Raw genomic sequence first — 26,995 nt, 5'->3', positions numbered from 1 at the left:
TGCTATTAGCTTCTCCAGGGAGGGGAAGAATGCTTTATTCTTATCCTGCACAATGCCTAGGAGGGCCTAGGCTTCAGTAAGTCTTCACTGAATGCATATATAAAAATAAATGGTGCAGAGGCAGAGCATTTCTTTCCTCTTTCAGAACAACTGGACACAGCATTAAGCCAGAGAGATCAAAACTAATTGCTGGAACGAGCAGCACATGCCATTTAGCATTCATTGCATCTGTACCAAGGGCAGCCTTGGAAAAGTGTGTAATCAACTAACAGCACATGGTATCCAGAATGACCTCTGTGCTCATTACAATGCTATTCTCTTCAGGCAATTGGTTGCCTTTGTGGCCTGTGGGATGAAAAGCTTCCCAAAATAGAGACCCGGGATGAAGTCTAGTTCTGATGGGAGGGATCAGAGCTAGAGGGCGCCTTCTTTATGAGCATCGGGCATCTGTGTTATTCTTATAGCAAAGTAGTTTGGTTTTTTTTTATTATTGATAAAAATGGAGATACTAACCCACAAATCAGTCTGGGGATCTAGGGAGTGTGAAGAAGGTAAGGTGTGGCATTAGTCGAGAGTGACAAGTTTGGGGCATAAATGGGACCATTAAATCAAAGTGGTGTACATAAAAAAACAGAAAAGCGATCTGTTCTGGCTCTCTTGGGCAAGGGGAAAATGAGGCCTGCCGGCCGGGTTGAGGTGAGGCTTCCTAAACTCTATGACAAAAGTCTGGAGCAATAGAAGACCCCCAGGCAAGGGAGAACAGAGCAATGACATGCAAGCCTGCAAGCCAGGGATTTAGAGGCCAGAGAGGGGATATGCACTGTTCTGAAACTCATTTGCACACTCCCCTCTTCCCTTACCCCCACAGAAGGGCTTCTCACCCTAAGATGCTGAACCCCTGGGTTCCCCATGAGCACTCCACACTGCCTATGGTGTAAGCGAGGAAGTCTCGCCTCCTCCCTCAACTACTGGGTGTGGATTCAATTACTAGGGAGAGTTAAGGATTCAAAGAGGGTTTCTTGGAGGGGAGGGGCAGTGTGTGGCACACACAGAAAAACACAATGAGGCAAAATGTGGGGCAGCTGGGAATCAGTCTTAGGAGGCTGAGATTGACTGTGGGTGCTGTTGGAGAAAGGTGCGATGAGCTGGGGTGCTGGAGCTAGTGTTGGGGAGGTGATTTTAGGGAAATCCAATAAGGTCCTGGAAGCTTTGGTGGAGTGAAGGCTTATTTTAGTCTTTTCCCTGGGAAGGAAATGCCTATATTGTGACAGGGCAGGATGGCTGGTCTCCCATGGGATTTCCCCCCACCTTGGGTCTTCAGTCCTCAAGCTGGCATTCTAGACAGCTCTGGGCTTTGGTGCAAGGATGGTGAGCAGAGGCCATGGTATGAAATCTTGCCTATAGGAATGTCTCATTGGAATAGCAAGTGGAGGCCTGGCCTTCGGGTGGCCTGAAGGGGTGCAGGATGGTGCTTGGAAAGGTCTGACAAATGCTGCTCGGTTAAAAAGGTTATTACTTTCCTTCTCTTTTCTGCTACAGAGAAAATCATTCTTGTTACTCCTTCTAAGAAGGAAATTCTGCAGAGCCTGGAACTAGACCACAAGCACATTTTCACCCTCAAAGGCATTCACTTTTGTGCCAGCTGCTGTCTTGGGCCTTGCTTTTTTCATTCTTTATGACAGTATAAAACCAAAGAGTTTGCCTTTTGACTTTTTCAGTCTGGGCTCTGAGTTGTTGTTGTTCTGTTGCTTTTTCCCATTGGCTAGATGTTTCCGGTTGGTGAGTAAATTATTTATTTGTCAAATCAGTTACCTAGTAAAGAAGCACTTGCTTCCTAGGACTGATGACTCTAGTGTGCCAAATAGTACCCAGGGGTTCCAGGTCCTGCCAAAACAAAGAATGGTTTAGGAGCTAGGGGAATTTGGCAAGTCCTATCAGCCCTACCTCCAAAATATATCTCCAGTGTGTCCTGTTATTGCAGCTCTGTGCAGCCACCATTACGCTTGGACAGACCTACTTTGTCTGGATCACTGTAATAGCATCTCAGCTAGCCTCCCAGTTCTACCCTCCATCCCATCTTCATGCCATTCTCCACTCAGAAGCCATAGGCATTGGATTAGTTTGCTGCTGCTGCTGTAGCAAATTTAACAGCTTAACACATGATACGTTTATTTTCTAATGGTTCTGGAAGTCAGAAATCTGAAATCATCTTCACTGGGCTAACATTAGGGTGTTGGCAGGGCTGTGTCTCTTCTAGAAGCTCTAGAGGAGAATCCTTTTCTTACCTTTTCCAGCTTTAGAGGCTGCTTGCATTCTTAGGCTCATCGCCCTGCCTCACTTAAACCTCTGCTTCCTTTGTCATTGAGTCTGACTTTCCCATCTCCCAGTGATGGCGATCCTTGTGATGACACTGGGCCCACCCAGAAAATCCTGGATAATCTCCCCATCTCAAGACCCTTGACTTAATCACACCACAGTGTTCCTTTTGCCAAGTAAAGTACTATAGTCACAGGTTCCAGGGATTCAGATGTGGGCATCTTTGGGTTGGGAGCAGGGTGTGGGGAACGGGATACATTCTTCTGCTTACCCAGGCATCATACCATCCACCTGGTAAAGATCCATGACTTCCCATTGAGTGTAAAATAAAATCCACACTCCCAACACCTGACTTACAAGACCCTGCCCACCTCTCAAGCCATTTCTTAGCCAGCCTTTCCCTGGCTCTCTGCTCCTGTCACATGGCTTATGCCTGCTCTTCTTAAAACCCCAGACCCTCTCCTTTTGTGGATCCTAGTGGTTGTTATTCTCTGACTGGACACATAGCTGTTTGTTCTCTGACTTTGAGTCTTTGGCCAAATGTCACATTCTCTGAAGGCAAGAATATAGCAGAAGTGTTTCCAATTATGGAATCCACTTTATTGTAAGGAAGGAATATAACATTAATTGTGTGACTAGAACCTTTTATAGCTTAATCCTCAAGTGCCCCATTTGTCAAGCATTCTGGGTCCAACTTGACAGAAGAAATGACTGAGGCTTAAGTAAATTACCTAATTTACAAGGCTAGTGAGTATTAGAGTGGAATCTGAATACAGCCTGTCTGACACCAAATCCAGTACAATTACTATTGTACATACCTGTATATTACAGATAGTGTAACCAACAGGAGAAAGCCTGGGCTGTGAACTTATACTTAAATTCTGACAACACCACTTAGTAATCGTGTGACTCTAAGTAAGTGCCTAGTCTTGGTGAAATTCAGTTTCCACATCTCATATCTTTGTTAGGAAGAGTAAATGAAATGAGATATCCCAAGTATGTAGCACAATGCCTGGTAGTAAAGTAAATGCTAGCAAATAATAGGTGTAAAATATTATTAATAGAAACTTGCTACTCAAGAAGAGGCATTTTTTGCTTTTTTGCTTCCCTCTACTTTAAAAGAAACTTGAGTGAAAAAATAAATAATCTAATTTAAAAATGGGCAAAAGACATGAACAGACATTTCTCCAAAGAAGACATTCAGATGGCTAACAGACACATGGAAAGATGCTCAACATCAGTCATCCTCAGGGAAATGCAAATCAAAACTACAGTGAGATATCTATCACCTCAGACCTGTCAGAATGGCTAAAACCAACAACACAAAAACAACAAGTGTTGGCAAGGAGGTGGAAAAAAAAAGGAATTCTCCTGCACTGTTGGTGGGAATGCAAACTGGTGCAGCCACTGTGGGAAACAGTATGAAGGTTTCTCAAAAAATTAAAAATAGAATTGCCATATGATCCAGTAATTCTACTACTGGGCATTTACCCAAAGAATATAAAAACACTAATTCAAAAATATATATGCACCCCTATGTTTATTGCAGCACTATTTAAATAGCCAAATTATGGAAGCAGCCCAAATGTCCATCCATAGATGAATGGATAAAGAAGGGTGGTATATAATATATATACATATATGCAAACATATAACACACATACATACATACACATATTTACTGGAATATTACTCAGCCATAAAAAATGAAATCTTGCCATTTGCAACAACATGGAAGGATCTAGAATGTACGATGCTAAGGGAAATAAGCAGTCAGAGAAAATTACCATGTGATTTCACTTGTATGTGGAATTTAAAAAAATGAACAAAGAAAAAAGAGACAAATAAATAGACTTTTAAATATAAAGAACACACTAATCGTTACCAGAGGGGAAGTGGGTGAAATAGGTGAAGGAGATTAAGAGTACACTTATGCTATGAAACTATAGAACACTTACGAAGGAAATTGAAGAGGATGCAAAGAAATGGAAAAACATTCCATACTCATGGACTGGAAGAACAAATATTGTTAAAATGTCTATACTACCCAAAGCAATCTACACATTCAATGCAACCCCCATCAAAATAACACCAGTATTTTTCACACACCTACAACAAACAATTCTAAAATTTGTATGGAACCAGAAAAGACCTTGAACAGCCAAAGTAATGTTGAGAAAGCAAAACAAAGCTGGAGACATCACAATTCTGGACTTCAAACTGTATTACAAAACTGTAGTCATCAAGACAGTATAGTACTGGCACAAAAACAGAGACATAAATCAATGGAACAGAATAGAGGATCCAGAAATGGACCCATAACTATATGGTCAACTCGTCTTCAACAAAGCAGGAAAGAATATCCAATGGAAAAAAGACAGTTTCTTCAACAAATGGTGTTGGGAAAACTGGACAGCAACATACAGAAGAATGAAACTGGACCACTTTCTTACACTGTACACAAAAATAAATTCAAAATGGATGAAAGACATGAATGTGAAACAAGAAACTATCAAAAAATCCTAGAGGAGAACACAGGCAGCAATCTCTTTGACCTTGGCCATAGCACCTTCTTACTAGACATGTTGCTGGAGGCAAGGGAAACAAAGGCAAAAATGAACTCTTGGGACTTCATCAAGATATAAAACTTTGCAGAGCAAAGGAAACAATCAACAAACTAAAAGGCAGCCTACAGAATTGGAGGAAATATTTGCAACTGACATATCAGATAAAGGGCTAGTTGCCAAAATCTATACAGAACTTATCAAACTAAACACCCAAAAAATAAATAATCCAGTTAAGAAGTGGGCAGAAGACATGAATAGACATTTTTCCAAAGAAGACACCCAGATGGCTAACAGAAATACGAAAAGATGCATAACATCACTTATCCTCAGGGAAATACAAATCATAACCACACTGAGATACCACCTCAGACCTATCAGAATGGCTAAAATTAACAACTAAGGAAACAACAGATGTTGGCGAAGATGTGGAGAAAGGGGAACCCTCTTACACTCTTGTTGGGAATGCAAACTGGTGCAGCCACTGTGGAAAACAGTGTGAAGTTTCCTCAGAAAGTTAAAGATAGAGCTACCCTAAGACCCAGCAATTATACTACTAGGTATTTATCTAAAAGATATGAAAATACTGACTCAAAGGGGCATATGCACCCCAATGTCTATAGCAGCATTTTCAGAGCCAGATTATGGAAGGAGCCCAAAAGTCCATTGACTGATGAATGGGTAAAGAAGATGTGGTATGTGTGTGTGTGTGTGTGTGTGTATATATGAATATATAATGGAATATTACCCTACCATCAAAAAATGAAATACTGCCATTTGTAATGATGTGGATGGCACTAGAGTATATTATGCTGAGCAAAATAAGATAGAGAAAAACAAATACCATATGATTTCACTCATGTGGAATTTAAGAAACAAAACAGATGAACATAGGGGAAGGGAAGGAAAAATAAAATAAGATAAAAACAGAGAGGGAAGCAAACTGTAAGAGACTTAACTCTAGAGAACAAATTGAAGGTTGCTGGAAGGGAGGTGGGTGGGGGATGGGTTAAATGGGTGGTGGGCATTAAAAAGGGCACTTGTTGTGATGAGCTCTGGGTATTATATGTAAGTGATGAAACACTAAATTCTACTCCTGAAACCAGTGCTACACTATATGTTAAGTAACTTGAATTTAAATAAAATTTTACAGGGGTGCCTGGGTGGCTTAGTGATTTAAGTGGTTAAACATTCTAGTTTGGCTCAGGTCATGATCTCACAGTTCGTGGGTTTAATCCCCATGTCTGGCTCTGTGCTAACAGCTCAGAGCCTGGAGCCTGCTTTAGATTCTGTGTCTCCTTTTCTCTCTGTCCCTCTCTTGCTGGTACTCTGTCTCTCTCTGTCTCTTAAAAATAAATAAAATGTTAAAAAAATTAAATGAAATCTTAGAAGAAAAAAATAGAGTACACTCATTATGATGAACACTGACTAATGTATAGAATTGTTGAATCACTGTATTGTACACCTGAAACTAATATACCACTGTATGTTAATCATACTGGAATTAAAATTTTAAAAATAAAAGAAGCTTGAGTGAGAAAACTTGAAAGAAATGCCCCTGGTTAATAGTGTCCCATATTTTTTTCTTAAATGTTTTTAAATGTTTTATTTATTCTTGAGAGAGAGACAGAACATGAATGAGGGAGGGGCACAGAGAAAGAGGGAGACACAGAATCCGAAGCAGACTCCAGGCTCTGAGCTGTCAGCACAGAGCCCGACATGGGGTTTGAACTCACGAGCTGTGAGATCATGACCTGAGCCGAAGTCGCACACTCAACCGACTGAGCCACCTAGACACCCCTAGTATCCCATATTTTTATCATTACTTCTTCCTGTCACAAATGTTCTCAAGCTGAAACTCACTGAAGCGGGTTCCCCCATCAGTAATGAACATTTTGTAAGTCACTCAAAATCTACAGGAAAGAGTCAATTTATCAGTGCTGAAATTATGTTCTTTTGGGACACGAGAAGCTGAGGATTGAGAAATCTTCCAAGTGGGTGAGAGAAGACGTCTTGAGACCCAGCAACTCTTGTTTCCTCATGAGATTGTCTCCCTAGTGATTTCCAGAAAGCTACATTTTTCCTATCCCACCAGGAGGGTAAATAAAGCATTTATCCTAAACTCCCCTGCTAACAATTTCCTTTCTAGCTAATGCTTTATGCTGCCATGCTTAAAAGACAGATCTGTAAAAAAAAAAAGAATGTTACTCTGAATATGTCATATCCTTGCTTAAAGCCTCCAATGAGCCCTCATAACTTATAGAATAAAGCCCAAACACCATTCATTGTTTAACAAGGCTCTCTATCATCTCATTCTGATCTACTTTTCAGCGCTCTATTTCTTGGCACTCTTCCCCATTCCATCACTACTTCCTCAACACACCCTCCACTTCATAAACAAGGTGCTGTTAGTTGCTCTTCATTCTCACACTGGGAATTAACTGCAAGGATGTAGACATGTTTATGTTCACAAGAGCACCATGAATGAAATTTATCCCCACATCTTCTACAGATCAGAAGAGAGTTCCTAACGTGGTCTAAGATCTCACCAGACCAAGATTTGGATTCACGAAATCCGTGGGTAGTAAATACCTTTATAGGCAGTTAAGATGGTATAGAAAATGCCAGCAAAAACAAAAAGCTTTAAAACTTGTACAAAGTGTCAATTCATTGGGGCACCTAGGTGGCTCAGTTGGTTAAGTGTCGAACTTCAGCTCAGGTCATGATCTTGCCATTCAAGACTTCAAGCCTCATGTCAGGCTCTGTGCTGACAGCTCAGAGCCCGGAGCCTGCTTCTGATTTTGTGTCTCCCTCTCTCTCTGCCCCTCCCCTGCTCATGTTCTGTCTCTTTCTCTCTCAAAAATAAACATTAAAAAAGTTAAAAATAAAATAAAGTGTCGACTTATTGATTGATAACCAAATAGCTAGTCTGTCCTCACGGAAAATTTTCAACAAGAGTCAGAAATTATATCTCTGCTTTCTTGTGTAGAAGGTGTCCTAAGAGATAATGCTTAAGTTTCAGATATTCATGACTCTTTTCTTTCATTTCAATTTAACTAACATTTGTTGAACACCTACGATGTGTAGGCACTTTCTTAAAGACACAGACACAGAAGTATGGAGGTGGAATAAGTTAATTATAATCTGCAGATACTGACACGGTCTTATGAAGGAGGCCATATTTTGGCATCTATAGATGTTGGAGGGTAAGAGAGCCAAGGAACGATGTGAGAAATGGCACAGAATTGCAGCGAAAGAGTATTCTGGGGTAGCAGCAACTAGAAGAGGCTAGATGGAGCAGAGTTAAGCACTAAGGAAAGCTACATGGGTTAAGTCTGGAAGTTGGACTCATGTTACGGAGACTCTAAATGCCAGGCTGACGAGTTTGACTTTGTTTATGAATAGTAAAGAATGACTGGAACTTTGAACAGAGAAGTGACACAATCTCCAATTACTCGTAACAAAATATAGAGAAGAGTTAGCTGCATGTTTCAGATGCAAGGAGTGATTTACTTTAGGGGTTTCTGAAAGAACACGTTTCCTAATTTCTCTCTGATCAAGTATAAGTTCAAAAGAGTGTGTTCCTGAACAAAATACAAGAAAAAAAGAATTATGCTATCTGAAAGTCTACATTTACTTTTTTATCTTCCACAGAATTTACAAGAATGTCAACAGAATATTTATGCATGGTTAAGATGAACAATATTTAGATGCAAAGTTTATAAGAACCTGAACAAAGGAAAAAATGTTTTAAAAACTGCCACTGGGTTATGGATGAAAAGGGCCATTGTAGTAAATTTATCAGTCAATTTCAAAATAAGAGCCTACAATTACATTTAGGAAAGTCGTATTTCATGGAAATGCAGGAGCACTCTGACCTTTGAATCTACACTGAGTTCTAGCTAAACCAATTATTAGCTGCATGAATGTGGGGAATATGTTTTCCCTCCTAAGCCTCAGTTTTCTCATCTGTAAATGTGACTAATAATGTCAACTATATAAGTGAGTTATTGAAATTAAAACTTTGTTAAGAGCTTAACAGAGTCCTATTTGCTCATAAGAAACCCTTAATAAATATTTGCGATTTTTACTTTAATACCTGCCTTCCGTTTTTTAGTAAAACTTGACAATGAAAAAACAATCATCTTTCGTATTTCACTTCCCTATTTTTCTGTTAATTTGGGTTTTATAAGGAACAGAACAGTTGGTTCTCATTATTCACGAATTCCATATTTGTGAATGTGCATACTTACTACAATTTACTTGTAACCCCCAAATTAATACTCATAGCACTTTCATGGTCATTCACGGTCATGTGTAAAGTTGCAAAATATTGAGTTGTCTTGTGTGCCCAGCTGAGGCTGAACAAAGTAATGCTCTCTGTCTTCTCGTTTCAGGTCTTATTTTGTAAACTAGTGTCCTTTTCCTGGTATATTTAGGCCATGTATTTTGTGTTTTTACATTTTTTCATTTTTGTTTTTGTTACTTTGTGTGTGGGTAATTTTGTTCTCGTTGAATTGTTGGCAAGAGTTCCTAAGTGCAAGAAGGCTATGACGTGCCTCATGGAGAGCTTGTCAGAGCTTGTCATCTGCATTAGATTAGCTTCATTCAAGCCTAAGTTACAGTGCTGTAAGACTGCAAATTCAATGTTAACAAATTAACAGTAGATATTAAAGTATATTTAAACAGAAACACACATAAAACAAGGTTGTATATTGATAGGTTCAAGAAAAGTGTTGTGACCAGAGGCATGTGGGAACCTAACCTTGTTTCCCTTAGGAAGAATGGTTCAGTATTCACTAATTCAATGTTTGCAGTTGTCACAGAACATAACTCCCGAGAATAATGAGAGTTGACTGTATTTTTGAAATTCATCCTTTTAACAATGAGTACAGTAATCAATAAACGCAAGAATATGTACCTTTGCAAATATAAAAATATTATTTAAAATTTCTGGCAACTTGTTATTTCTTGGCTATTTTATATGGCACAATTATACTAATTTCATTAGCTTATGCTTTTATAGCTCTTTGTTATAGTCTCCTAATTTTATACTATCAATTTCATGAAAAATCAATTAAAACAATATATAAAGGCTAGTGTTTTCATTATTTTACTGCTTGGATGTTTGTTTCAGGCTATTTATGTCTTAGTAACCTTCAATTAAATTTCTGTTTGTATTTAACTTCAATGGTTGAGCTTTTTGAGTAACAATCACAAAATCCTGATAATAGTGGTATTAATAGAAACCAAATACATCTTTTAATAGTGAGAATGTCATTCTTAGTGAACCAGCAGGAAAGGCTGTGTCTAGATTCTTCTTGTGAAAACTCAGACACAGAAGCCCAAGGGTTATGTGCTCATAGATCAGCAGGAGAGTCTGGCTCCAATACCACGTTGTAATATAGATTTCTTTCGTCTCAGGCAGTTTAATATTTTAGAAAAGATCCATAGAGAAAGATCGTTTTCAGAAATTTGTTTTTGTTTCAACAATGTTCCTTAAGAGAAATTCATTATTTTAATTTATCTATAGTTATTTTCTAGGCTTTAAATTCTTTAATTTGTCTAAGAACAAAGTTCTTTAAGTTCTTTAGTTTGTTCTTAGACAAATTAAAGAATTGTGGACACTATGCTCTATACAATAGCCCAATGTGTTCATAAAGAGAATTGAAAATGTTAATTAATAAACTTTGCCATTTAAACAAATTGGCCTTTGGCAGTCAATTAAAAAATTTGAAAAGCACATTATCCAAATTGATTAAGACCTTGCTATCCATGGTATGTACACCTCAGTGACTGAGATGCAAGAAGAAAATAATAGAATTTCTATTTTTAGAACTTTATCTACAAATATAATTTTAATTGAGCTTTATTAATATTTAATATATAGCTTCTCCCTGCTATATATTGTCATGTAGCCTGTAGTTCAGGCAGTTACTAGCTAGGAACATGCACCCACGTTTCCACCTCCCAAGGGCAGCGTGTGCGTTCCATACTGGGAGGCATTAACTGCATACCCACGGCTGTGTGTTCACTCTCAGCATATTGCAATGTTAAATTAGGATGTGGGTAAGGGAATTAAGAAATTAGATTACGTTATATTTAAAAACACTTTATAATAATTTATGATATGGGGCAGTGATCTTGAAAATTTTGCACAATACAGAGGTTTCCTGGTTATGTTACGGGAAGATAACATGTCAAATTTAAGATTCATCATATATTGTATTCTTTACTAAACAAACAAACAGACAAACCAACCAACCAAAAAAAAAAAAAAAAACCCTCACTTGCAGCTTTGTTGACCTTTTGTGATGACAAGTAGCTATCAGTAGTGTGTTACCTAGCAGATATTTGAAAAAATAAGCAGACTTGATTTGCCCCTTCAAGGTAAAGGTCACATTTTAATAATGGATGAGAAAGGAGCTGCTTTTGAAAGAAACTCATGTTATGAAGAAAGTATTTGGGGGATATTTCTCTCATTAATGTTTTAGTTGCCATACAGAGTGGGTTTCATCTATAAAAACTCATATTTCTACATTTTAGGGACTTAGAATTTAAAAATCTTCCAAGTAAGATGTTCTAAATCCATTTGTTAAAAATAGATAGTTTGCATGGATGAGTGACTGACATCAGGGAAGAAGGAAATTTACTAGCCAAATGTAAATGAAAAACCTTTGCACAATTGGTGAATGGGATTGAAAATGAGTACCATGATTTAAGAAGTGTAGCCAATAAGGCACTTCTTCTGTTTGGATCCCTATCTTTGTAAAGTGTGTATATTAGTTATGACAGCCACTAAAACTATGTATGAAAATAAACTGAATTCTTAGCTAGGCCTTTGAATTCGGGTCTCATAAAGTGCCAAGATTTTTTTTTTAATAAGGTATATTAAATAAGTTGGTCCCAACAATACTTTTAAGATGAGAGAGAACATACGGGTTCTTTAGAATCTTTTTTTTAAATAAAAAAATTTTCTTTAATGTTTATTTTTCAGAGAGACAGCACGAGCGGGGGAGGGGCAGAGAGAGAAGGAGACACAGAATCTGAAGCAGGCCCCAGGCTCTGAGCTGTCAGCACAGAGCTCCACGTGGGGCTCAAACTCACAAACTGTTAGATCATGACCTGAGCTGAAGTCAGACGCTGAAACCTAATAAGCCACCCAGGTGACCTAGAATCTTTAATAACTAAAAAGTTTTAATGTTTACTTTTCATTTCATCCTTTTAAATTTATATTTTTATGTGTGTAAGTTTAATAATATCAGTATATATTATCAGGGCAATATATGAATATAATTTATAAGTAAAGTCCCATATACTGAGAATATGTGCTTAAATTTTTCTGAAAGGCTTATGTAATGAACAAGTTCAGGTATTCACTAGTCCGGACTAGCCATGCTAAGAGTAGAGAATGAAAAGGAGTTGGGGAGATTGGATGTACTTCTCAATTTTCTTTAAAAAAAAAAATTTCCCCAAAAGGAGGGTTTAAGGAAAAGCTACTATCATTTGTAATTTAAAAAGAAAAGGCAATTTAACACCAGAAAATTAGGAAGGACATAATCGCAGAGGAAAGGATAAACCCTTAAACTGAAAATAATTTACGTATGAACAACTCAGCACATTGTCCTGTGGCCTCTTTGAATACCACTATGGAGCAATACTGGCCTGTTCATCTTAATTCCCACGACCTTCTTTTTTTTCAAATGTCATATCCTTGCACTTTTGGGGTTTTTTTTTTTTTAGTAATTACTTTCTTTCTTTTTTTAAATTATTTTGGGGGCAGAGAGAGAGGGAGAAACAGAACTTGAAGTGGGCTCCAGGCTCCACGCTGTCAACACAGAGCCTGACGAGGGGCTCCAACCCACTAACGACTAGACCATGAGATCATGACCTGAGCCAAAGTCAGATGCTGAACCGACTGAGCCACCCAGGCACCCCTAGTAATTCCTTTCTTAGTACCCTATGGATGTTGACCTCTCCTGTGACAGTTGCCCTCCTCCTTCTTGTCTCCACAGACATTGCAGTCAGAAAAAGCACTCCTGGTCCTAGAGAAACAGTGGCTTCACAGTAGCCAGAGAGTGAACATTTTTGCATTTTCAAGGTAGGTTTTGCTTTCTGGATGCTTATGGCCCACACTAACCCCTTCACAGTTTTGGTCTCACACAAATATGCATTTGACTCCCCTTCCCTTAGTATATATCCGTCCCCACCCATTAATTCCTTCAAATTATGAAAGTCATTTGAATTCTAAGCCTACCTTTTGTGACACTAGAAATCTTTGCATCCACAGCTCCAATCTCAAAGATCAAACTTCACATTCCTATTTTCTTGATTATTGCTGAAAGTGTCAAGTTACAGGTTTTCAGAAACAACCCCTGAAACCTCATTATTTACTTGCAATATGGGAGAGAATATTGATGAAAATGTCTTGTACAATTTGCCAGCTAATTATTTTTTTTCATTAGTCATTGAATGTATATGTTAAAAGAAAAAAAGACCTAACAACACAAAAGCACAGTGGAATCCCCACAAAGTTCTATAGTATGCATATTCTCTTCTTTCCCATCGCCATTGCCATCTCTTGGTTATAGAAAATGAGGTAAATTGGAAGGCACTTTCATGAAAACAAAATCTGCTGTTAAACATTATTCTAGTTTCATCACAATGTCAACAAAGAAAATATTCCTTGTGCTTTCATTTTCAGTGTGTGGCCTAAGCCTGTGCCCTTTCAAAAGTTATGTAACAGAGGTTATCAATTTATGCACATGTGCCAAGATTCGCAGTGCGCAAGAATTCAGTGGGAGACGTCAGGGTCAGTCCTAGATGAAATTTAAGTTTGGTGCACATCTTGTCCCCTAAAAATACCTTTTATCCATTGTTCAGTCAATAATATCCTTCCTGCCTTTTCTCCCCACATTACTGGATAGTCAACAGTCCTGTCAAGGTGCCTCCTGCAGCATTAATTTCCCAGCAGGAAATTCCTCTCTCACCTCCTGCTCCCACTTACAAGGAAGTGAATTAATACAGACTGGCGTTCACCTTTAAACGTTGTTGGCTTCCGGTATGCAGCAAGGACAAACTGACTAGATCCAGGAATAGTATGGTATTTATCTCACATAGAAAGAATTCTCCAGGAAAAAAAAAAAGGACAAAATGGAGATGGAGATTATGCTTGGTTACAGAAGCATTGACATTCTGAGTGTATACGAAAGAAAGTTCATAAAATACAAGAAGTTTTAATAGAGGTGAGGGTAGGAAGGAAGAGGTGAAACTAGCAATAAAGTGGCAAATGAGGGGATATTTTTCCCTCCCTGGTCTACAGGTGATGGACAAAAACAAAGCTGCCTTTAGGAGGGACAGATGGAATATTTTCTCTCAAGCATAGAGAGCTAGACCTTGAAGATGGTGATGAAATTGTGTCAGGACATGACCTCAAATGATGATCCAGATCTCTACAAGGCTTCTTGATATTTGGCAGTCTGGAGAAGCTTGGGTATCTTTTTTAAGACTAACATTTTAAAATGTGTTCACCAAAATCACATAGGATTACAAAGGAAATCAATTATACTGAAATACCATTATCAAAATATTAAAGACAAATTTGAGATACGGTAGCATTTGCCTCTTTAGTCACACATTAGACAATAGGATGTGGTAATGGGCCTAACTGCTGTCTTACTTTTAAAATAGTGATGAATACAAACTATATATTAATATATGGACAATAACTGTAATATGACATATCTATAATTTCTGTTACTAAAAAGCTGACAGAACAGCTAATTTTATAGTGATTTGTTTCCTATTTTATAATGGAGGAAAATCTTAAGTTTCAGTTAGAGGTGACTGAATATAAAGATGTAATTTTTCCCCCATCCAGGTCCAAGGAGCTTTTAATATTATACTCTCAGGGGTCTTTGGACTCCAGGTTAAGGACTTCCTTATCTATGGGCTGGAGAAGTTGGTCACTGCACTGTAAAGTGGGTGTCTATAGTGGGATAGAGTATATAAGAGTGGTGGAAAGCAAGGTAGGATAGCAAGAAAAAGTTTGGAATAGCAGATACATAACTAAGATATTTCTGAGATCGATTTTCTCTCCTTGATTCTCTCCTTGATTGGTGCCATCACCCAAATTTAGCCCCTTATCTCTTGCCTGAATTAATGCAAGGCTTTCTAATTCACCCTACAACCCAACCTCCCAGCACTGCCCCACAATCTAAAGAATAACTTAATTTATCTTTCATTTATGCTTTGGGGGTTCAAAACTACTCAGTGATTCTTCATTGCCACCCACACAAGGTAGAGCTCTCTATTGTGAATTTAAGGTTTGTTAGTATTTGGCTTTGGTCTATCTTTACAATCTGTCTCTATTAGTCTTCCCTATATACCTCACGATGCAATCAAATTGGTCCACTTAGAGTTCCTTGGTTGGGTCCAACTACATTCTTATCAAGCCTTTCCCCAGGCTATTACTTCCATCTGGAATTTATTCCCCCATTATGTGTGCAGAAATACGACCCAAGGTACAAGTTTAAGTTCAGTTACCACCCATTATGAGAGTAGGAGCTTGGTACTATTCAACTTGGTTTTTAGACTAATGATCAGCTGTGTCCCTTGCACACAAAAGGTGGTCAATAAGCATTTTAAACTAATGAACAAGACGATTATACATGGGATCTAGAGGAAGTCCCAAGATGATAAATTTCTAAATTTTAAAAAGGATTCAAGGTAGTTGCTTCAGCAGCAGGTTTGAAAGAGTAGGAGAGGGAAACCTGGCTGGCTCAGTTGGTAGAGCATGTGACTTGCAATCTCGGGGTCATGGGTTCAAGCCCCACCTTGGGCATAGAGTTTACTTAAAAAGAAAAGAGTGGGAGAGAGAATTCTAATATTTGAATAGAAGAATAAGCAGCTAATCAGCAATGAATTGGAGGTCTTTTCTCGCTTTGTTCAGGTTAAACTGTTTTCATTTTATTTGGCTATATTACTTTATCTTGTTGTTTCTATTATTATCACCTCCCCACCTAATGAAAAGGAGAAGAGGGTGGTGATATTATGAGACAAGGCCCTGCATATTGTCTGAGAACTATGGTACAGTGAATATCAGCATTGGGGTAGGAGGTCTAGAGAATATCCTTTATACTGAGGCTGTTTTGTTTTTTTTTTAAGGTTCCTTTTTACATAGTTTTGACTCAGACTTTCCATTTCTTAAATGTTGCCTCCCTTTAACCTGTATGAGATTCTGGTTAGAAATTATGCTAACCAACTCCAGCTTCCCAGTTCCCATAGCACCCATTACAGAACAAGGCAATCTCATGGCTGCTGATGATATGAGATCTGATGAATTCTCTGTTCCCTATAAATTATTCAAAGGCAATTTCAACTTGCCAGAAATGAATTTCCCTTTCTATGAAAAAGGTAAGTTTTGGTCATTTTCACCTTAAAATAACCTAATGATACTCAAGACTGAATAGACAGATACAGAATATTTCTCAAGGAATTTGTCCTATGAAGGCTAAACTGACCTAAATTTATATCTCTTTACCAGATTCAAATGCAACTTGATATCTGTTAGATGAAAGAGCTGGGTGGGAATTAATATTAAACTGACCTTGAGTTCTCTCAATTTCTGATGAAAAGTTTCAAGTTGCAAATGTTCCCTCTGTGCTTTCAGAACACATTTTTCATAGCTAGAGCAGGTACTCCATTTGCAAGCCTTTTATTTTAAAATGTCTTGGGCAGGAAAAAAAATTTTCTTGGGTAGGATTTTATGCAACTAATTCAATATTATAATTCCTTGCAATATACAAACACATCTGACCACCACACAAAATGGCACACAACAAGAGATTTGGGGACCGTAGCCTTGTTTGCCTCATCATTGTGTTTGGCCCAAGGAAACAGCAGATGTCAGTCTGTGCCACTATGCAATATTTAGGACAAGGATGACTCAGTTGAAATGGAAACATTATCCTAGTTCTGAGGCAAAAGGGCAGATCTGCAAGCAAATACCTTCCATGTAAATGACGATGACAAATGTATCCCAAAGGGAAAAATGCAAATGGCATATATACCTCATGAATAATTTGCCTTAATTGTCCATTCTTAAACTTGTATCCTAAGAATTCTTTGTGAAGAACAAATACACAAACTTTAATTGACTGATTCTCCTTTTGCTGGTTTAGCAGATATTTTACTGAGGTAAGGAGATAAGGCAATTCCAGGGAAATTAGTGTGTTATGAAACCATAAAATAATTTTCATCCTGATGAAGCCTCTGACATTTTGCTTAAAGCATTTGGAATGTGAACAGTGGTTGAAGAGTCTTTAAGCAAAGGTTGTAGGCTTTTGAAACATCTTTCCAAAGCCCCACTGCTACAACCGTGGCTACTGCGAGGCACTATGGCCTACCAGAAAAATCTATGGGAGAAAGAAGTTCTATGCTTTCTCTTCAAATTTTTGATGCTAAAAAGTAAGAAAGAAATCAAGCATTAAATGTATCAGGCTGTATCAGGCAATCAGATATAATCCTATTCTTTTTGTTTGTTTATTGGGGTTGGGTAAGTGGAAGTGTTAGTAAAAAAACAAAACAAAAAAACAAAACACCTCAGTACCTAATTACAGATGGGAGGTGGGTGGGTAAGAAGTCCAAATTTACTCTTGCTTTTTTGGTGATAGTTTTCTAAATCAAATACAAAGATACCAGTGGATTGAGGAACATACTAATTTTCTTCACCATTCCAAAAGCATTTGCCATGTTGTCATGGTTGTCTACTGTGGGAGTTGAAGTCACAACCTCCCAACCCACAATTTCATGTATGGAACTTTCTCTTTTATGCATCCCCAAGAGCTGGATGAGGTGAGAACTCAGTGCTCTTGAGATGTAGGGAGAGAACATGTTGCCCACAAAATTACAATATCCATAGGAAAAATAATACTGTACCCTCGAGGAAAGCCTAAGGTCCTTTGTTTATTCAAATCTAGAAAGAAAAGGGCTCCTTTATATATTATAGATAAAAAACCCCACACATTACCAAAGACCTATGTGTTTTTTATAAAGAGAACTATTAAAGAAAGTTCCTAATGTTTTGCAGGTTTTGTTTTTTTATCATGCAGTAATCTTCCCTTTTTTCCTCAGAGGTGTTTTAGCCTTTTCCTACTTTGAACAACAGAGCCTGTGCTAGCAGAAATAGAAGGCCATACTCTTTGAGGAGCTGCATCTCTGGTAAAATGCAAATTTTACAGAGCATCAGTTCTCAACTTTAGTGTGTGTGACATTCACAGTGTGTCTGTGTCTATTTATTGTAATACATATTCTACTTATAATAAATCTATAGTTTATTATAATTTCTGATTATAATAAACCTATTATTTATTATAATTCCCATCCCATAAATTGAGATTTGAAAAACCTGATATGATACCCAGAGGTCTCTGACAAATGCCTGGGTGATTCAAATTTGTAGCTTTTTAAAAAAAATTTTAATGTCTTATTTATTTTTGAGAGAGAGAGACAGAGCTTGAGTGAGAGAGGGGCAAAGAGAGAGAGAGAGAGAGAGAGAGAGAGAGAGGGAATCCAGGCAGTCTCCAGGCTCTGAGCTGTCAGCATAGAGCCTGACTCAGGGTCGAACTCACAAACCGGGAGATCATGACCTGAGCTGAAGTCGGATGCTTAACCAACTGAGCCACCTAGGCGCCCCGTGGTTTTTTTTTTTAAATTTTTAGTGTTCTATTTATTTGTGAGAGAGAGACAGAGCACGGGGGGGGGGGGGGGGAGGGGGGAGAGGCAGAGAGAGAGGGTGACACAGGATCCAAAGCAGGCTCCAGGCTCTGAGCTGCCAGCACAGAGCCCAATGTGAGGCTTGAATTCACAAGCTGTGAGATCAAGACCTGAGCCAAAGTCGGAGGCTCCTCCTGAGCCACTTAGGACCCCTCTAATTTGTGACTTTTAGACTACATTTTAAGAACCACTGAGATGGAAATAAGCAGGCTATTTTAAAAGCTCTTTTAAGAGCTACTTTTAAGTACCTCTTAAGTACCAAATACAGTTTGTATTTGGTGAACTTAGTTTGTCCCTTTGGTAAATCTTTTCTGCTTTCTTGTGATGTCTCCTCTCTGGAACCCCCCGCCCCAGCCCAGTGTCCACTGCTGGCCTCCCTTCTCCCCAACGTCTACGCTTTAAGGCAAAGGGACACACCTGACTCGTTCCAGCTTCCCCTTTCTCTGATTTAAACTTTAGTTCCTTCAATATCTTTCTTTTCATCAGGTGACAGGTTTGAAGATGCAATCTGATGAACTACCTAATGCTTTTTAAGGATATAATGATTGAAAACAGCTTAATACTCCCTCTTCAGGTCTTTGCACTAATTGTTTCTTCTGCTGAAATCATTCCTCCGAATCTTTGTTATATCTGAAATATCATCTTCTTGGACAAACTTTCTTGACTATTCCTCAGAAATACCCTCCTAATCCCATCCCTCCCTGTAGCCACTCTCAAATCCAAATACTTAACAGTGTCTGAAATTATCTTGTTTCTTTTCTGTCTCTTCCTACAGTAAGATAAAATTTCATGACAATAGTTGGTGTTGACTACTATTTTTACAGTTCTATCCCTGGCATATAATAAGTTTTCAATAATCATTTTTCCAGTAATGGAATGGATGTGAACTTCTCCCAGGAATGTCTTTTAGAAGTGGACATGACATGATGACCTTGCCTTTATCTCTGGGAATTCTGGGTTCTGAGGTAGGCTGGGAAGTAAGCCATTTTTGGAAACTGGCTTTCTTCTAATTTACAGCCTGAATGGGGAACACTTAGAAGGTGGGATTTTGTTGTAGGGGAAAAAGCAGAAGGTGGTGGGAGAAAGTCAGAAAGGTGAAGGAGTGCATTTCTTCGCATTTTAAATGTCCCTTTTTATTGAGACTTCTTATACTGTATAAATAGCTCCAATACAGTTCCATCCTAAGAATGTGGTCATCCCACGGCAGAAAACTTTTCTTGTGTATACTTACACACTCCTAACCCAGTCTTAGCTGCTTAGTGATTGCATGGTTTTCCTAGGGGAAGTTACCCGAAGTTGGAGGCTAGCATCTAGTATAAATAGGAGAGTTTCAGGTTACTATCAGCCACCTGGTTTAAGTGCTGGATCTTCTGTTGTAAATTATATACTTTTTAATCCCCATTTTCCTATTTTGGAAAAGGGGGAAGATGGTCTAAATTATTTTTCCAAACTCTTCCTGCATTAATAAGAATTTTATGATTCAAACTATACTATCCGTGGTTGGCTTTGAAAAACCATCTGTGAGTAAGCCACACCACCTACTGGGCATCTCTTAAATTACAAATTAAGGTTTGCATAAGGTATTGAAACTTAAGAAATGAACTTATTGGAAATCTTACTGCAAATTTGCAGAGCCCCTATTATATTGATCACATGCATATATTGACTCATTCCCTGATTTCTGAATGCCACAAGCATTCTTCCATTCATTGGGTATTTATTTGCTTCATTCCTGTGAACTTGGCAAATAATGCTCACACATCTTACTTAATAGTTCTTACCTTAACCTCCCTTTTATCCTGCAACTTTCTCTGGGGGCTGACACAGTCAGGGTGTCGGGACAAGTGGGGTGGCAGCCAATGAAGGCTGATATCTGGGGTAGAAGCAGATTAGCAGGGTGAGGTCCAGTGTGGAGGTGTGAACCTGGGAACTGGGACAGGGACTGTGGTTTCCAGGAGCAGGTAGTTTGCAGGCAGGCAGCCTTTTCAGCCAAGCAGACCTCAGTTTGAATCTGCAATCACTTACGAACTATGTGACCACAGGTAGTTAGAAGAGGATACAATGGATCAAGGAGATGGAATCTAGTATTTGAAACTATGTGTAAGACCCTGTAATTATTAGTTTACTTAATTTAATCTACATAAGAGCCTTATCAGGTAGACATCATGCCCCATGAAATGTCAGTGGCCCATTGCTTTTCCCATCCTACACTCTTTTCCTGGATAATCTAGACGTTATTATAATTTCAACAATCACATGAGAGCAGAAACAGATACCTGATTGCAGTGGGTTAAGAAAAAAAGTAAAAGATGTTAATAGATCACTCTGAGAGTTTGCCTTAAAAGGGGAAGAAGAGAGAATATTACAAGAAATATGCATTTAAGGGAGTTTCCCCTCAGGATGACAGAGACAAATTACCTTAGATCAGGAAAAAGTAAGATCAAAGATGTAGGCAGACATGGCCAGCCATAGCAAGGGAGGTCCATTCTCCCACTAAGAGGTATGTATCCAGAAAGAAATTACTTCATAGCAGCATTTGACTCCATTGACTGCTCCTACCTTTTAGAAACACATTTGCCTCTGGCATTTGGGATCATAAGACTTCTCTTGTATCATTGTCTGTTCCTGTTCAACCTCTAATACTGGATCTTCATTCCTGAGCCAGACTTCTGACTGGCTCTGTCCTCATCCCAATAGCTTTGACCTAAGCTCCTTCTGTTGTAATCTCCATTCTTCCTAGGTTATCTCACGGCATATGGTGCCAATTCTATATTCAAATGACTAACACAACTGAATCCCTCACCAGATTTCTCCCCAGACCTCCAATATCCTGTTTCCTCATATGGTTACCTGGGCATCTAAAAGTATGGAAACATTCTGGTAACAAGCAAAACCATAAGGTGCCATCGGAAATCATCTCTATTGCTTCCTTCTACTGTTCAATCAAACCAATTCTGGTTTGAGTGAGCCTGGTTTCCTCTGCTACTTGGATCAGTTCTGGGGCAAATACCAAGACTTAACCATTTCCTGGTAACCCTTAGTTTACTAAAAGTCATAATAAAAAACTATTCTAAGATTGGGGGCTATAGAGCTAGATTCACCTTCAAATCCTGCACTCTATCCTATGTCGCCCTGTCTCCATTTACTTTTAGAGCTTTACAGCTTTTGCAAGTGAATTGTTAGCATTTTGGCAACATTGGAAGGGAATATCATTCACTTTCCTTTCATAAAAGGAAATCGAAGATTAGCAAGTTTCACTTACAAAAGAGATTCAAAACATATAACAAAATAATTAATCTTATTTCATGCTCCAAATTTTACTTTTTGTTCAAAATGAAGTCTCTCACACTATTGTGTGTTATTCAGTCCCTTGGGCTCCTCCTCCAACATAGCAAAGTAAATATGCTGTGACGATCAGAACTCCCGAAATAGAGACAAATATTTAAAGCATAACACTGTACAGCCCAGTGTGAGAAGTGTCTCCAGTCCCCACTAGCCCCCACACCCCACACCCACATTTGGGTTCTTGCATGCACAGATTTACAGAACAGACAAAAGCTGGCTTGTTTTCTATAATGGGCAGAAAATGCTTCCTTTTGTTTTTAATCTGGCTGAACATTCAGTCTTAACCTTCATAAAGTTCAATTTCTCTTCTGGTACCTCTGAGCTAGATACACCCAAATTTTAAGATAGATGGCTTATAAGGTAAACATATCCATCAGTTATTTCTTTTTACCTATATCTTCAACTTTTTTCTTTCTGTTTGACTTTACCCTCAGCAACATTCACACTTAAACTGGTACCTTGTACCTTAAAAACAGAAACAAGACAACTTTTCCCTCATACTTCCTTTTCTGCTGTCATTAGAATTGTTTTGGTAATGGCAGGCTAATTAATTAATACCAACTCTATTACTGAGAAAAATAGAAAATTCAAGGTATATTTATAAATGCCTCTTCAAATACTTCAGAGAGCTTGTAAGACAGCAAAGAATAATGGGGTTAAAATCCAGCAGGAGATGAGCCCAACATTGGGGTCACTTCATCGGAAAAGGCCGAGAAGCTAAGAATTTTCAATAGCCTTAATAGAGTTCAGACCCCATCAGGGAGGTGGTCCAGATAAATCAGGCTCTGAGTTAGTACCCCAAACAATGGCCCAGGGAGTCAGGGTGAATGGCAAAAAGGCCAACCCTCACAAGGACTGAAAGCTGTCTTACAATTATTTTAGCACTGATTAGATTAAGATGATCTGGGACTAGTTAGTACCTTTATCATTCTAACGGAAACTAGTGCCTTATCATTCTAAGCAGATGACAGAAACAGACCTATAAGGGATCCTAATAAAGGGTGGACATTAGAATGACTATGATTAATATGTTAAAAAATAAGGGCACCTGGGTGGCTTAGTCGGTGGAACATCCGTCTTCGGCTCAGGTCATGATCTCACAGTTCTTGAGTTTGAGCCCTGTGTCAGGCTCTGTGCTGACAGTTGAGAGCCTGGAGCCTGCTTCAGATTCTGTCTCCTTTTCTCTCTGCCCCTCCCCCGCTCACCCTCTGTCTCTTTCTCTCTCTGTCTCAAAAATAAATAAAAACAACAAAAAAGTTTTTTAAATACGTTCAAAAATAAAGAACAAGTTGAAGCATTTCAGCATATGCAGGAAACTACAGAAAACAAATCAAATGGGAACTAGTACTGACAATATAATTATTAAAATTAAGATCTTTGGGGGTTAATTTGCTATTAAATTATACAGTTGCAAGTATGTCCAAAGAATATATACAGAATAAAGCACAATGAGACAAGGAGAGTGTTCTTTTGGCTTTCTCTTGACAAGTTCAGGAAAATGTTGCCAGGTTAAATGCTTGAAGATGCAGAAACAGATGAATACCAATAGAACAAGATACATATGTGGGTAAATATAAAAAAATATTGGGTCACCTGGGTGGCTCAGTCAGTTCAGTGTCCAACTCTTGATTTCAGTTCAGGTCATGATCCCAGGGTTGTGGGATCAAGCCCTGTGTTGGGGTTCTCGCTGAGCATGGAGCCTGCTTAGGATTCTCTCTCATTCTCTCTCTCTCTCTCTCTCTCTCTCTCCCTCCCTCCCTCCCTCCCTCTCTCTCTCTCCCCTTCCCTCCTCATGCTTCCTCTCTCTCATTCTCTCTCTCTCTCTATATATATATACATATATGTATATACACATATATATGTATATATATTTGAATATTGGTTGTTTAAAAGAATAATATCTTAGAGGATTTGCAATCTGTATAGAATTAAAATACATGGTAACACAAACATATTATTTGTGCCCATAAAATAGTATGTGTACAAATTTATATTCAATTCTAATAAGTTTAAACACATGTTGTAATATTTTTGATAATCACAAAAGAGTAATAAAAGACTTAATAACTACCAAGTTAAGTGGAATTTTACAACTAATTAATTGAAAGGAGGCAAGAAAGGTAAGGAAAAGAAACAGAATAGAGAGACAAATGGAAAGTAAAAATAACAAAAGTAGATGTAAACCCAATTATATAAGTAATTAAATTCACGCTAAATGAACTAAATACTTTTCAGTTATCACACTACTTCTCTAGTCTCTGTTATAGGCAAGCTTTTCAAAAGACTGGTCTACAAATGCTGTTTACATTTTTTCAATGCACATTAATTATTTCACACTGTGTAAGCTAGATTTCTCTTACTAAAACTTCCAAGTACTTGCATGATGCCAAATTCAATGATACTTCCTAAATACGCATCATGGCATGGCCTTTCAGCAGCACTGGGAGACACTGGTAACCCTCCTTTTTGAAACTTTTTAAAAAATCGTGGTTTCATGACACACTTTTTGTTTATATCTCTCTGGCTACCCCTCTCAACCCCCCTCCATATTTCCCTCTCCTTTTTAAGTTCACTTATTTTGAGAGAGAGAGAGAGAGAGAGAGAGAGAGAGAGAGAGAGAGAGAGAGAGAGGAGGTGGGAGGAGTAGGGCAGAGAGAGAGAGAGAGGGAGAGAATCCCAAGCACAGAGACTCCGACACAAGGCTCCGTTCCACGAACTGTGGGATGATGACCTGAGCTGAGACCAAGAGTTGGATGCTTAACTGACTGAGCCACCCAGATGCTCTATTCCTATTTTCTGCTACTCTGTCCACCCTTGGGATTTAAGCTGAGGGCTCTCTTTTCATCTCACTTTATATTGTCTCCTTTGGCAATCTCATCAATTTATGTGGCTTTAAGTACTATATATATGCTATACTATAACATATGCAGTGTATACAATGTTATAAATTCTCTCTTTATATATACCATAGTAGTTCAAGTCGAACTACTAATCTCATTTTGACCTGTACTCTTGTAACCTATTCCCTCTTCAGTAAATGGTTCCTTATCCAGCCAGTTACTTTTGCCAAAACTTTGAAGTCATCCTTGATTGTCCCTTATATCCCCTTTCTCTGACACATTTAATTCATTGCCAAATCCTGTTGATTTTAGCTTTTAAATATGTGTGGAGATCTGTCCACTTAGTTTTATTATTCCCACCCTGGTCAAGGCCACTATCTCTTCTTGCTTAGACTATGGGACTAGCTAACTAACTGGTATTTTCATTCCACTCTTATCCTCTTCCAATTTATTCTCCATGTAACAGTCAGAATAAACTTTAGAGAATTCCTTTGCCTAACATATATTGGTGGCTTTCCATTGTAGTTAGGAGAACATCCAAAGATCCTTGTCATTGACTCAGACCTCTCATATCACCAACCTCCTACCTAACTCTTTAACCTGACCCCCCACCTTCCCCACCCTCCTCTGTGCACTCTGTTTTAACCACACTGGGCTTTCTTGGAGATATCTAAACTTGGCAAGCTTTTTTACAGCTCAGGGACTTCCCACGTGTTGTTTCTTCTGCCTGGAGAATGCTCATTCCAACTTCCTGTCTGGCTAACTTGTATTCAACTTTCAGGCCTCAGCTAAAATGTTATATCCTCAAGAAGGAATTTATTACCTATTCCCCCTTTTCTTAATTTATCCTAGACCCTCCATTTTACTTTCGTGCCAGTTGTGAACTTATTGATTCTCAGCTCCGAATTTACTTCTCAGTATAGGCTCCGCAATAATGGATGGAATGCCTTTCTACAGTTCTCTTACAGTAAGTGTGGTGTTAAGCTTTTTCAGTAGAGGGCGCTGGAGGCACATTGCTGGAGGAAGCATGGGCGCTCCTGCCTTTGCCAGTGGCTCAGGATGGGTCCTGCAGTGTGGGTATGTGGACACCTGGGGGTGTTCTGTCCCAACATGCTGTCCCTGTAGACCTTGCAGCTCCAGTGTGGCCTAGTGGTCACCTTCCTGTGACCCTCTCCATATGGACATCTTATGCTGCAGGTCTCCTGGCCATGCTGGCACCCTGATTCCATGTGCTCACTTCTCCTCTTCCCTACATTTGTCTCCTGCAGTTTTCCCCATACCACCACCCTCTAGAAATAGTCTTTCCTACAAGGACACCTTGTGCTCCAGGCCTCCTGCCACACTGGCATCCCCACTCTTGTTACCTAGCCATGCACAGGCTACCTGTTTCTGTACATCTGCCCCATCTGTGATCCAAAGTGTTGCTTCCTGTTTGCCCTGTGACTGCACACTTAATCTGCAGGCCCCTGGATGGCCCAGCAAATCAGTGAGCTTCCCTGAGATTCCATGGATTCAACTACATTTCCCAAGGAGATCTGAATCCCCCCAGCCTTGGAGAGGGGTCCTACTTCTAACTACTTCTAAGTTTGTCCTTGCTTGGGGACCCCCTCCCCCACCCCATACCATATAGTTTTCTTATAGGCTATAGTTATTATTTTATCATAGTTTAGTAACTTTGTATTAAACTTCACTTATTTAAATCACTGTGTGATTATATCTCTTGGTTGGATCCAGACTGCTACTTTCTCTTCTCTCACCTTGTAATTTTACTTATAGCACTATTCAGAATTGCAATTTTTTTGTGAATGTATTATTTTTTTAAAAAATTTTTAATGTTTATTCATTTTTGAGAGGCAGAGAGAGACAGAGTGTGAGCAGAGGAGGGGCAGAGAAAGAAGCAGACCCAGAATCTGGAGCAGGCTCCAGGCTCTGAGCTGTCAGTACACAGCCTGACTCAGGGCTCGAACCCACAAACCGCGAGATCATGACCTGAGTTGAAGTCAGATGCTTAATTGACTGAGTCACCCAAGTGCCCCATGAATGTATTCCTTAATATCAGTCTCCTCTATGTAACCATTAGCACAAATAGGGCAGGTACCAGCTCTTTTTCATATATGTTTCCACAGTTTAGCATAATGCCTGGCTCATAAAAGC

The 26,995-nt window shown here is 38.8% G+C and overlaps 1 protein-coding gene and 1 non-coding gene across 5 annotated transcripts in view; one reads left to right on the top strand and one right to left on the bottom strand.

Annotated features, from left to right (window-relative positions):
* LOC109267632 (uncharacterized) overlaps positions 1 to 26,995 on the bottom strand; it is a 122,712-nt gene that overhangs the window by 29,458 nt on the left and 66,259 nt on the right. The window lies entirely within an intron of this gene.
* On the top strand, positions 15,651 to 15,723 carry TRNAA-UGC (transfer RNA alanine (anticodon UGC)). Its single transcript has one exon. It is a non-coding gene; the product is annotated as a tRNA-Ala (tRNA).

Source organism: Panthera pardus, unplaced genomic scaffold (genome assembly GCF_024362965.1).
Source record: "Panthera pardus isolate Hobbes unplaced genomic scaffold, ASM2436296v1 HiC_scaffold_2, whole genome shotgun sequence".
NCBI classification, from domain to species: Eukaryota; Metazoa; Chordata; class Mammalia; order Carnivora; family Felidae; genus Panthera; species Panthera pardus.
The sequence above is the reverse complement of the archived record's forward strand: the minus strand, read 5'-3'. Positions and strand labels throughout refer to the sequence as shown.